General features: G+C 55.3%; 1 protein-coding gene and 1 non-coding gene across 2 annotated transcripts in view; both read left to right on the top strand.

Annotated features, from left to right (window-relative positions):
- Nucleotides 1-895: 895 nt before the first annotated feature.
- LOC139030147 (U6 spliceosomal RNA) lies at nt 896-998 on the top strand. The gene has a single exon (XR_011482453.1). It is a non-coding gene; the product is annotated as a U6 spliceosomal RNA (small nuclear RNA).
- Nucleotides 999-7,253: 6,255 nt separating this feature from the next.
- POU2F2 (POU class 2 homeobox 2) overlaps nt 7,254-12,817 on the top strand; it is an 80,297-nt gene continuing 74,733 nt past the window's right edge. Inside the window, exon 1 of the mRNA XM_070450783.1 lies at nt 7,254-7,358. The gene's annotated coding sequence lies outside the window, so the exon portion shown is untranslated. The remainder of the gene's footprint in view (nt 7,359-12,817) is intronic.

The raw sequence follows: 12,817 nt of genomic DNA, 5'->3' as shown, positions 1-12,817 counted from the left end.
AGAAGGCAAATCCCCTAGGATTGAAAAGCGCCTGTTGGATTTAGCAAGGAGGAGGCGGTTTGCGAGGGGGGACACTGATGGGAATGACCTGGACTGGGCAGAGATGAGGACCTGGCCTGGGCACTGTCCCTTCATCCTCAGTAATGCATGGCTCCAGCCACCAGGGGGCAGTGGCCACACAGAATCCAGGTTGGAGGGATCCACTGGGACCCGCAAGCTTGCGGAGAGATGTGGACTGTGGGCACAGATAGTGGGGGGGTGCTGCTGGCCCACTGCGAGGGCTGTTGCCTGGTAGGGAGGGACGTTCCCACGTGAAGGAAGCAGGGAAGAAGTTCCAGAAGGGCAGGGGAAGGAACCCTTTTTTTGTGGGGTGGCCACAGGCAGATTACTAATTCCCAGTTCTGTCTTGCATGCAGTGGGTCTCTGGGGGTGCAGGTGGGGTTTATTCCACCTGGCACACCGGGGGTCATGGGGCTTGCGTTTTGGACTCTAATTCTCTCTACCCTCATTACTTGATGGTCCTGCTTTGCATTCTGTGTTTGAGACACACTGAACTTTTTTTCGGTTCTCACCTGCTTCCATGTGAAAGTCCTGCTTCCATGGAAATGTCTTACCCCCACCCCCATCCTTAAGGTCTTATCTCAGTCATCACCTCTTCCTGGAAGCCCCCCTCCACTGCCCCTTCTTCATCTTTTTGGTTCCTCCAGAGCACAGTTCTCACTATCTTCAGCCTTAATATTCTGGTGCATAATTTTTTGTTTATGTATGTACTTTTGGTCAGCTTTTTTGCAGTATAGTTTTTTTTTTGGCCACACTGTGTGGCATGTGGAACTTCTCTGACCAGGGGATGAATCTGTGTCCCCTGCAATGGAAGCATAGAATTTTAACCACTGGTGCTCGCTTCAGCAGCACATACTAAAATTGGAATGATACAGAGAAGATTAGCATGGCCCTTGCGCAAGGATGACATGCAAATTCGTGAAGCATTCCATATTTTAAAAAAAAAAGAATTTTAACCACTGGACTGCCTGGGAAGTCTTACTGCAGTATAAATACAATAAAGTGTTAAGTCGCTCAGTTGTGTCCAACTCTTTGCAACCCCATCGACTGGACTAGAGCCTATCAGGTTCCTCTATCCATGGAATTCTCAGGCAAGAATACTGGAGTGGGCTGCCATTCCCTTTGCCAGGAAATCTTCCCTACCCAGGGATAAAACCCTGGTCTCCTGCATTTTAGGCAGATTCCTTACTGTCTGAGCCACCAGGGAAGCCCCCAGAATATGGGAGCGGGTGACAATAACATTTACCAATTTCAAGTTTACAGTGTGATGGGTCTTCACACACACAGGGCAGAGTCATATAACTACCACCACACTCATGATGCCAAACCTTCTCATGACCCCCTAAAGTTCCCTCCTGTCCCTTTGCTACAGTCTCTCCTCGCAGTCCAAGCTCTTTTCCACCATGGAGCTGCCTTCCTGTCACTACAGTTTCACTCTGTCTAGAATTTTGTGTAAATGGAATCTTACTGCATTTAGTCTCCTGTGACAAGCCTTGTTCACTTTGCTTTTCGGGTTCATCTGTGCTACTGTGTGTATCAGTAGCCACGTATTTTTTGTCTGTTTCTGCCCCAGACCAGGGTCTCTATGAGCGTCATGTCCATGCCTTCACACCACCCTCCAGCTGCTCCTCCACCTGCCTTGGCCATTTCAAGCCAGCAGGCTCTCTCTCCTTGCCCCTTTCTAAGCTTCTTCCCCCTGCCTGGCTCCTGGTTCCCCACACCTGCCTGCTGGTCTTTGGACGCCTCTGTACCCCTGAGCCTGGGCCTCCTTGAGTCCACCAGCTCCTCCTGCCATCATCTCCAGGACCTGTCTGCTGCAGCTGCCTCCACACCTCAGGCTGGCTCTGGGTACCTTTCTCTGTGCCCCGGGAGCCCTTCTCTCTGAGCTCCTCTGAGCTGCCCCATCCTAGAACACTGCATTATTTAATTTCTCTTTCCTCCTGTCTTCTGCTTCCTGCCATCCCCTTTGTGCCCCACTCAAACATTTTCCCATGGGGACTGTGGGGGAATCTCTAAATTTTGTACAGGCCAGAAAAACCTCTATCTCTCTGGTTTCCTTCCCTCTCCTTCTTCCCTCCATCTCCCATTTCCTTTCTCCTCTCCCCAGTCTGTGTCCCTCTTCTTGATGCCCTCAGCCTGCTCACTTCTGTCTTGTCTCCCGTTCGTCCCACTTCCCTCCTTTCTCCTCTGGCCTCCCCTCCATTCTCATCCATCAACTGCTGTCCTAGTGTTCCCCCTTCCTCGTCCACTGTCTCCCATCTGCTTCTGTCCTCAGGGCCTCCTTCCTTCCTTCCCTAGGTCCCATTCCACTTCCACTTCTCTTTTCCCTCCCTTCTTTTTTTTGACTGTGCTGTGTAGCATCAGTTCAGTTCAGTTCAGTCGCTCAGTCATGTTCAACTCTTTGCGACCCCGTGAACCACAGCACTCCAGGCCTCTCTGTCTATCACTAACTCCCGGAGTCCACCTAAACCCATGTCCATCAAGTCGGTGATGCCATCCAACCATCTCATCCTCTGTCGTCCTCTTCTCCTCCTGCCCTCAATCTTTCCAAGCATCAGGGTCTTTTCAAATGAGTCAGCTCTTCGCATCAGGTGGCCAAAGTATTGGAGTTTCAGCTTCAAAATCAGTCCTACCAATGAACACTCAGGACTGATCTCCTTTAGGATGGACTGGTTGGATCTCCTTGCAGTCCAAGGGATTCTCAAGAGTCTTCTACAACACCACAGTTCAAAAGCATCAATTCTTCAGCACTCAGCTTTCTTTACAGTCCAACTTTCACATCCATACATAACTACTGGAAAAACCATAGCCTTGACTAGACAGGCAGCATAGGGGATCTTAGTTCCCCAACTAGGAATTGAACCCATGCCCCTGCAGTGGAAGCGTGGAGTCCTAACCACTAGACTGCTAGGGAAGCCCCCCCCCCCCACTGTCTGCTTCTTCTTGTACCACTTCCCTCCTCCTTCTCCCAGCTTTCTTCCCTTTCCCTGTGCTCCCATTTTCCATATCTTACCCCCTTTACCCTCAGGGGTATAAGGGAGATCCAAGACTTGTGACCCAGACACAAAGATACACACACATGCGTGCGCACACACAGGTGGCCACAGATGCATGAATAGATACGTTGCATTAATGAGCATGTGCCTCTGTCCAGAGGTACATTCTGATACTCAGACACAATGACAAGTACCAACAGCTTACAACGTAGTGCATTTAGTATACACCAGGTACTGTTATTTTTACACGTTTTTGTAATATGAATGAACAGGCCAAGGAGGGGTGAGAGCTAAGCATCCAAGTTGACTCACCCAGGAAGGGCCACATGCATGCACATCTGTACCTGGATGTGGCCCTCATTCAGACCCACATGCACACACTCCTCAGAGGAATCCAGAACTTCTGGAATTGCGGTTCTTTCAGAAGAAAAACGCGCACACATTTTCCCAGCGTTGTGTGCCATGCCCTGCATGCATCTTTGCATGTGCCTGGTGGCTGCCTCAACCCGCCACCAGGATGACTCAGGATGGGGTGGAGCCCTCGAGAGCATTTAGGACCACCTGCACTCAAGGCTCTCCTCCTGGCTGAGGCATGTCAGCTTCTGCTTAGGGTGGATATTCTGGATAATCAGGGGTTATGACTCAGCTTACCACCCAGCAGCCTGTCCAGCAAGCATCTGAAAGGGTCCCCATGTAACAGATCTGTGTTTCTGGGCCCTCAACACAGGGCCTTGTGTCTTTAGTGTGTATTCATCAGTCGCTAGTCCAGGGGACCTTCCCAGTTCAGGGATCGAACCCAGATCTCCCGCATGGCAGGCAGATTCTTTACCATCTGAGCCACCAGGGAAGCCCATATCCATCATACACATAAGTATCGCAGACTTGGTCATTCTTGGGAGGGATGAGCCCCCACCACGTGCATCCTTTTAGGATGCTGGGGGCAAGGCAGAGCACAGCCTGTCCTTGTCCTTGGCCCCAGCCCTGGCCCGGAACCTCCCTTCCAGCAGTCGCCCTCTGTCTTTTGTACACACACCAGGGTCAGTCGGGTATGTTCATTGCAGGTTCCTTCTTGCTCCTTCCAGGGTGGGCAGTTCCTGTGTTGTCATTGTTGTTGTTGAGTTGCTCCGTTGTGTCCGACTCTTTTGCAACCCCATGGACTGTAGCCGTCCAGGCTCCTCCTCTGTCCATGGGATTTCCCAGGCAAGAGTACTGGAGAAGATTGCCATTTCCTCCTCCAGGGGATCTTCCCAACCCAGGGGTGGAACCTGCATCTCCTGCATTGATCGGCAGGGGGATTCTTTAAGACTGAGCCACCTGGGAAGCCCATGTTGCCATTACACACATCCTTTTGGGGGGTTTCCTTCTTACTAGTGGGACCCATGTGCCTTGGTATGCAAGTCGAGTGGGGGTTTCTTATAGTAACCTGTGATATGCTGTGGGATGCCAAAACCTGCTTGTGGGCGTCTACCATGTTCACACTAGGGAGGCCCATTGACTCCTGTGCCTGCTTTATAGGCCGGGGCCATCTGGTACCCCTGCATTCATCTGTGCTGTGCATACGCTGTGTGGGCTCTGATAAGCTGCTTGGTAGGTGGTTCCCTGTCCTTGATGCTCATGCCTTGTAGGTCTTGTGTGCCTAGTCTGTGTGCAGGTGCGGCCCGCAGTTTCCTGTATTTGCGTCCTGAACAGGTAGTGTGGGGGCTGGGGGCCTCTGCTGTGAGTGGGTATTAAGTCTCTCATGCAGGGGCTGTGAGAGTCACTGTACCTACTTGGTATGCGGGGGGGGGGGGGGCGTATTTCTTGCATTTGTTTGTGTTGTACACACAGAGTGGGTCCCAAGAGACTGCTGCACACGGGGCGGGGGGTTGGGGGGCCATAGGTAGTTCCGTGTCTGTTAAGCGCGCTGCGCAGTCCCGCGTACTTACTTTGTACGCCCGCGGGGTAGGTGTTTCCTGTATTTATTTCTGTTACGCACTGGCAGTGTAGGTCCCGGGAGCCCTCTCGGTACACGTGGGCAGTTGGTGATTCTCCTGTTTCTCTCACTCACCCTACGCGAGGGTCCTGTGTGCCCATTCGGTCCGCGCGGGGCAGCCGGACGGGTAACAAAGCGTCGGGCGGCAGCTGAGCCCAGATCGCGCGGCGCGCGCCCGCGCTCTCCTCCCCCAAACCGCCTCCCGGCCTGGGTACCACTCGCAGCGCCATCCTCCTCTCGGCGCCGCAGCGCCCCCACCGGCCGGGGCCGGCAGACACGTGTCCTCCTCAGACCGTGCGCAGGCTGGCCCAGGGCCCAGGGTGCCCTCCTCCTCAACCTCCCCAGCCTTACTGTGTCCCGCACAGCGGAGATGTTCAGTGACCAGACCCTGCCCTCCTTGCTCCCCTCCCCAACCTGCTCTCTCCCCTTGCTGCTCCCTTGCCACGCTCCTGGTCTCTGTTCTCACCGAAGCCTGCACCTTTCTGCTTTCCCTAGGCTCTGTCTCTTTGTCCCCGCCCCCCACCTTTTCCAGTTCCCATTCTCTCTTTCGGACTCTCCATTTATCTCTTGGTGTCTCTGTCGTGGATCTCCCTGAGGATCTCTGCTCACCAGGGAGCTAGTTCCAGTATCTGTCTGTTCCCATCCATCATTTCTCTCTCTGTCTCTTTAATGTCTCCTCCATCTCTTGCAGTCTCTGTGTATGTTTCTGTCTGTATCTGTGTTTCTCTGCATCACCACTTTGACTCTTTCAGTCTGTCTTTGCTTTCCATCTCTCACTGCCTGTATTTCTTCTTGTTCCTTTTTCTTTCTTGGTCTCTGTGTCTCCTTTTGCACATTTCTGTCTTTCTGTCTCTTAGGTACCCTCTCAGAATCCTGGTTTCTGTCTGCATCTCACTAGCCCCCTGCCCCTCTCTCTCTGCTCCCCTCTCTCTGTCTCTGTCCCCGTCTCTTTCTTTTGGTCTCTGTCAGTGTCTTTCTGGTATTGCCTCTCTGCTCTGTCTTCATATCTCTGACTCTGGATGTCTGTCTTATCTCTGTGTCCATCTCTCCATGCCTGTCTCTCTCTGTGTGTCTTCCTATCTCTGTATCTCTCCAACTTCTGTCTTGCCTCTTCCTCTTTCTCTGAGTGTGGCTCTTTCTTCTCTGATTCTTGCATGTCTCTCTCTCTTATCTGTGTCTCTGACTCTATATGACTATTCATATCTGCTGTCTGTGCGTCTGCTTCTTTGTGGCTATTTTTCTGGCTCTTCATCTCGCTTTGTCTCTGCCTGGATCTCTTCTCTTTATCTCTTTGTCTCTGAGTGTCTCTGGTCCTTAGTGCCTCTCTCTGCTTTCATGTTCCCATCTGCTCTCCCCACTTCTCTCCCCCCTCCCCATGCCTGTGTCTCCATGTCTCTCTGCATCTCTGGCATCCCTGCCTCCACATCCCCTGTACTCCCGTCCTTTCCCTTTCCTCCCTGTGTTCTGTGTCTCTGGTGTCTCTCTGAGTCTCTGGCTCTTCGGGCCTCTCCCTGCCCTTGAGTCCCCTCCTGCTTCTCACCCCCCTCTGTCTCTGTGTTCATATGTTTCTGTGTCTCTCTGTGTCTCTCTGTGTCTCTCTGACTCTGTGACTCTGTCTCTGGGCATCTCTTTGTCTCTATGAGTCTTTCCCTGCCTGAGTCCTCTGTGCTCCCTGCCTTATTCCCTCTCCCTTTCCCCCCCCTTTCTCTGTCTCTGGATGTCTCTGCGTCTCAGGGTGTCTCTGTGAATCTCTGAGCCTCAGGGTGTCTTCCTGCTCTTGCATCCACCTCTCTTTCCCTGCCCCCCCTTTCCCCTCTGTCTCTTTCTCTGTGTCTCTGTGTATCTCTGTGTGTCTCTGTAGGTCTCTGTTGGCTTCTTGTCTCTGTGTCCCCCTCTACTCCCCGCCCCACTCTCCTCTCTCTGTTACTACATCTCTGTTTCAGCCTGTCTCTGTGTGTCTCTGCGTGTCTCTGTGTCTCTGAGTCTCGGGCTTCTCCCTGCCTCCGTGTCCCCTGCGCTCCCCGCCCTCTCCCTCTCCCTCTCTCCCCCCTCGCTCTCTCGCTCGCGCTCTCTCTCTGAGCATCCTTGGGCCCGGGGTTGCCATGGGGACAAGGTGGGAGCCGGGGATGGCGCGCGCCTGGGCTCGCGCCGGCAGCTCAGGCGAGGAGCAGCGGCCAGAGCAGCGCCAGCAGCAGGCAGCGAGCGGGCGCGGGAGCGGGAGCGGGAGCGGGGGTAGCGTTGGCGGCGGCGGCTCCTCCTCGGCCATCCCCTCGGAGCCGTGCAGCTGACGCGCATGGCGAAGACAGCGGCGCCTACCGATGGGAGCAGCGGTAAGGCAAGGCGGCGCGGCGCAGCCGGGCGGGCGGGCGGCGGGCAGCCTCCTCCTCTCCCCAGCTCGCCTGCGCGCCGCCCGCCCGCCCTCCCTTCCTCCCTCTCCCCTCGCAGCCCCTGCCTGCCCGCCCGCGCCGCGCTCTCCCTTCCATTTAAAAATCTTTAAAACTTTGCATATTAATATCTGCGCTTTGCATAATCTGACCCGCGCTTTATTGATTGCAAGAAGCTTAATGCAGCCGGCTCGGCCTATTGCAGAGAGCTCTCCGGGCGGGAGCCGGGCGGGCGCCGCTCGCACCGCACCGCGCTCCGGCTGCCCACCGCCGCTGCGGCCCCGGCCCTCTCGCCTCCCTCCCGGCGCCCGGCGTCGGGGCTTTGCCCCCTGGCTGGGTATCTTTATTATTTGGGGGCGAGGTGTGTGTGTGTGTGGTGGGGGTCGACGTACTGTCTGGCAGCTTGGGAACCGAAGGGGAGATGTGCGTGGTGAGGGGGTGGGGAGGGATGGGAAGAAATGGGGACGAAGAGGAGGTGAAGAGGGAGAGAAAAAAGGGGAGAAGGGGCAAGAAAGAAGGGGAAAGGAGAGGCGTGGAAGAGGCGGCCGTAGAGAGAGGAGAGAGCAGTCGGCTGAGGACGGAGCTGAAAGGACGGAGGAGCCGAGCGGAGACAGAGAAGAGAAAGGAGGGAGGCAGAGGAGCGCAGACTAGAGAAAGAGCGACCTGCCCGGAGCCGGTGGAGGAGACCGGGCGGTGGGCGCTTTCATCGCTGCCGCCCCCAGGCCAAAAAATAAGGAAAAAGAAGAGAAAAAATAACACCAATAAAAAGACGAAAATAAAACACACTGCGGCTGGGGCCATCATATACAAAGAGGAGAGAGCGCAGAGAGGAGAGACAAGGCGGCATGGGTGCCCGGCCGGCTTGGGCGCTTTGGACAGGCTCCCCGGGCTGGGCGGGATCCCCATTTTGGACCCTGTATCTGGGGAAGGGGCGACTGTGGAGAAAATGAGGCGCGAGGGGGTCATGGCTGGTGGCGGTGCCGCCTGTTGTCGTTTTCCCTTTGCTAGGGGTGTGGGGGCCGCTGTAGTGTGATGGTGGTGAGGATGTCTGGTGGTGATGCTGTCTGAAGCTCGCAAGCAAGCAGGGCGCGTGGGGGGGCGAGGTAAGAGGGCAGGGGGAAGCAGGAAGGGCTGGGGGTGGGAATGAGGGCAAGAAACGGGGTGCCTCAGACTGCCGGAAGGGTGGGAGCTGAGATGGGGAGCAGCTGGGATGGGATTCTGAGAGGTGGTGGCGTTTCTGGCCCGAGAGGTGGGCGGCGGGGCTCCAGGGCCCGGGAGCGACGCTGGGGAGCCGGGTGCGCCCCTCAGCTCTCTGGGCAAAGTCTGTAACTTGGGGAACCCCCTGGGCTGTCTCCTCCTGCTTCTCTGCTCCCTACTCTTTTCTTCCTCTTGTGTCCTTCCTTGGGCTCCTTTTTCTCCATCTCCTTTGCTGGTTTCTCTTTCTCCTGTTTTCCAGTCTCTCTGTCTCTTCCTTCTCTCCATAAAAACTATCCCCCACCCACTCAGGTTTTCTTTCTTTTTTTTCATCTTCCCTTTCTCCACCCCTCCCTTTCTTTTTCCGTCTTTCTCGTTTCCCCCTTTCTCCTTTTCTCACATTCCTCCTCCCTGCCACTCATTTCCCCTGTTACCCTGTCCCTTCTGCCCCCTCCCTCAGTTTCATTTATTCTTCACTTTTGTATCATTTGCCCTGAACAGCATGACAGGGAAAGGGTCTCTGTGCAGAGACAGGACTCCCCCAAGTTCCCACCAGAGCCTAACCCCTATTCCACATCCCTGTTTATTCCTACCCTCTTTTTTCCCAGCTGGGGGCCTAGGTCTGCCCTGGGGAGGGGGGCTACAGAGCCACCCTCCTGTTTCCCTGGCCTCCTGGAGAAGTCCCGGTAGATGCTCACTGGGGCCATGGGAGGGGGAGGGGAAGACTTTGAGTGAGGGCTCAGGGCTCTGGACTCAGCCCCACTGAGAGAGAAGGGTGTGGACGAAGGAGAGAATGACACGAATCGCTAGTGGGAGTGGAAAGGGGAGGCAGTCGGGGCGGGGGTCCATCTGAGAGGGTCCTCAGAGCTCTTGCGCCCCAGGTTAAAGATCTAAAGAGAAAGCCTCTGGCCTGCCAACCACTCCCTGCTTTCTCCCTCCATCCTGGGGCCTGCGGAGTTCGGGAGTAGGTCTTGGATTTCAAAAAAACCCCAATGAGATGCTTAACTCAGTAGATTTTAGTCTCTTACCATCCTGCCAGGGGAATTTGCCCCCTCCCTCAGGGCAGGAAGGGATAGCGTGGCGTCAGTGGGTGGTGGGGGAGCTGGTGTGTAGAGTCAGACCATGGCGGCTGTGTGCGTGTGTACATGGCTTGCGTGCATTGCAAGAGGCGTGCTGGACAGACTGACTGTGTGCAGGGCTTAGAAGCCTTGGCAAAGTGAAGAACCAAAGGGGTAGAATTGTGACACGTGTGTCCAGTGAGGGGCCGGGTACGGGGGCTTCCCATTGTGGGTGAAGCGCGTGCAGGAAGGAGTCGGTGCGGGTATTTATCCTGTGAGGTCCTTCCCTTGTCTCGATGTTCATGGAGCCCTGGCTGCGTGTGCACTTGGGAGGCACTCTCTGGCTCCGTGCAAGGCGGCCGTCAGCGCGTGTGCAGGTCTGTGTGCCAAGTCCGGCATCAGCGGTGGGTGCATCCATCTGGATGGGCAGCGTGGTTGGCATAGAGACTCTGCGTGCAGGTACTAGGTCTGACTGTGGTGTGTGCCCCGAGAATACACATGAAATAAAGTCACATATGTGAAAGTACCGTGTCGACACAACTGTTATTACTGTTGTGGTGGTTATTCTCCTTAGGTGTCTCTGGGTCTCTGTGACCTGGGTCAGAGGGAGGCTGGGTTTGTGAAGCCGAGTCCGGGTGCAGTGATGAGAAATGTGCTCAGAGGTTGCGGGCGTAGGGGTGAGCTTAACAGCATGCTTGCACAGCAACCTTGAAGCTGGGTTCAAGAAAACAAAACAAGAAGATTCCCCCCTCCCTGAAGTCTGCCAGCCCACAGAAACCTTCCCTGGCTCCTCCGTGGTAATAAAGCGTCGTCCCATGTCAGGGGGTGGCAGGCTGGCCAGGAGGGAAGCAGATCAAGGCCACGGGCAGCATCTTCAGTTGCTGGTAATGTGATTCCGCATCTCCTTCCTGATTCCTGGGTGATGGTGGACAGAGGCCCATCCATGTCCATCGGGAAGGTCCAGATCCCCGGTCCTCTAGGCTGCTGGCCCACCCTGTGGCTGGTGGCAGTGCCATCCTTGGGGGTCTTAGTCGCCCTCACTTCTGTCTGTCAGTCTTTGCAGGGAAAATGGAGGGTGTCTGTTTCAGGGACCATGATATGAAAAGAACGCAGCCCCAGTGTGTGTGTGTGTGTGTGAGTGTGTATGTGTGTGCACGTGCACCCACACCCATGCTGAGTGTGTGATGGAGGTTAGCTTGTACATCTTTAACAGCATGCTAGCCAGATTTTTTTCCCAGCAGATCCATCAGTGGTCACCCCAGGACACCTGCATTCTGGTTCACACACTCTTGCTCCTTGCATGCAGGGGCCACAGGCCAGAGGCCCTTCCCCCACCATTGAGACAGCCACACCAGGAGCCCCAAGCTCAGCACCCCTTGGGTAGAGCCTGTCACAGCCCTGGTGGTGTTCCTAGTGTGTAGGCACATGACCCTGGACGGGGAAACAGATGGGCATGCCAGAGGCTACTTGGACTTCTATGCAGACCAGGAAGCAGTTTCCCCATCTAGCAAGTTCTGGTTAATTTCCAGTATTTTTTTCAGGATTGAAATGGTTGAAAATCCTGGGTGTGGGGAATTGTTGGGAGGAGAGAGTTAGGTGTGGGGGTCTCCTCAGACTGGGGTCTGTTCTTCTAAATATACAGTACTCATTGTTATTCCCATGGGCCCAGCACCTCCTGATCTAATTATAATAATAATAATATTGGCGATGATGATGCCCCTTCCATCCACCTAGCTCATAGGGCAGCCCTGATGGTGCCTCTTTCACAGATGAGGGTTTGAGGTCCATACGGTTCTCTCAGCCTATGAGTAACCAAGCAGTGCTAGGACTGAGGTCTTTGGGCTCCTGGTACCAAGCCTGGCCTGTGTCTGGAGGTTTGTCTGTCCCTCTCCCCGTAGCTGTCCCAGCGCTGTTCCTTTTCTCTGGCTCAGCCCCTTCCCCCCTTCCTCCCTCCCCCCGAGATGTCCGTCCAGAGGCCCGTATCCCAGGGCCTGTCAGGTGGATGGATGCCTTATGGGTCTCAGCACGGGCTTGGAGGGCCTGGGCTTCGCATTGTGTCCTGAAGAGAAAGCCAGCAAATGAGAGAGGTCGAGAGCCCACTCTGTGGCTGACAGTTTGGCGCTGGGCCTCTTCAAAGGCAGGATTACTGATGAGCTTCCATCCCCTCCACAACCTCTGCTGGTGAGCCCCGTGCTGCACAGCCAACTGGAAAGCCGGCGGTGGGCTTGGGAGGCAGGACCCCCTTCCCTCACTCACCATAGCCCCACCTTCTTTAGCTCCTCGGGACAGGCAGTTTCCCCAGCTCTGGAGGCTGGGGGTGGTGGCCCCACGTCCCAGGTCCCTGAATTCAATAGGCATTTATTGAGTGGTGTGAGTCACCCCCGGGAATGAAGTACAGTTAGTTTCCTGAGGAAGTCAGGCGATGGTAGCATGATCACTCCTTACCTGAAAATGATTGTCACAGGCTCTGAAGTGAAACCAGGCTTACACAAGATTCCGGGGTGCTGGGAGCACAAAGGGAGCTTCTGGGTCCTGGGGAATCTGGAGGAGGGAGGTGCTGGTTTAAACAGGGAAGTGGGTCTTTGAGGATCCTCAGGCGCTGAGGAAGGGGCAGAGTAGGAGGACGGAAAGATGGGTGAGGGAAAGCGGGGAAGAAGCGCCTCAGTTGGGGGCATGGCCCTTAGAGCAGAGATGTGCTTGGTGCTCCGGCCCACCTATGGAGGTTCTGAGAAGTTTGGACTTGGTCTCTCTGTGGTCCTGGGGAGCTACCACGTGTGTGGTCTGGCACACCCATGTGCATCTCGCGACAGTGTGCCTTGGACAACATGGAATGCTGTGCGAGTGTGAGTGAGCGCTCATGTGCGCTCATACACACACACACAGCCCTTCATCCTGGCGTCCGTTCGGACACACTCTCCTTCAAAGGAGCTGGAATGTGGTACTTTAGTCGTCATCCCCAGGACCCTATACTGTTGAAGGCTGTGGCCCACAAACGTGAGTGTCAGTGCAGGCCGGGGACCCTCCCCCACCGGGGTGTGGACTCATGTGGCATTCACAGACTTAATCCGCCGCAGTGAGGCCAGGGAGGCAGCATCTGTCACTTTCACAAACACAGGCAACGGAGTCTGGGAGAGACACACTCCAGTTGCTCAC

Source organism: Odocoileus virginianus, chromosome 20, assembly GCF_023699985.2.
Source record: "Odocoileus virginianus isolate 20LAN1187 ecotype Illinois chromosome 20, Ovbor_1.2, whole genome shotgun sequence".
In the NCBI taxonomy this organism is placed as follows: Eukaryota; Metazoa; Chordata; class Mammalia; order Artiodactyla; family Cervidae; genus Odocoileus; species Odocoileus virginianus.
The sequence above is the reverse complement of the archived record's forward strand: the minus strand, read 5'-3'. Positions and strand labels throughout refer to the sequence as shown.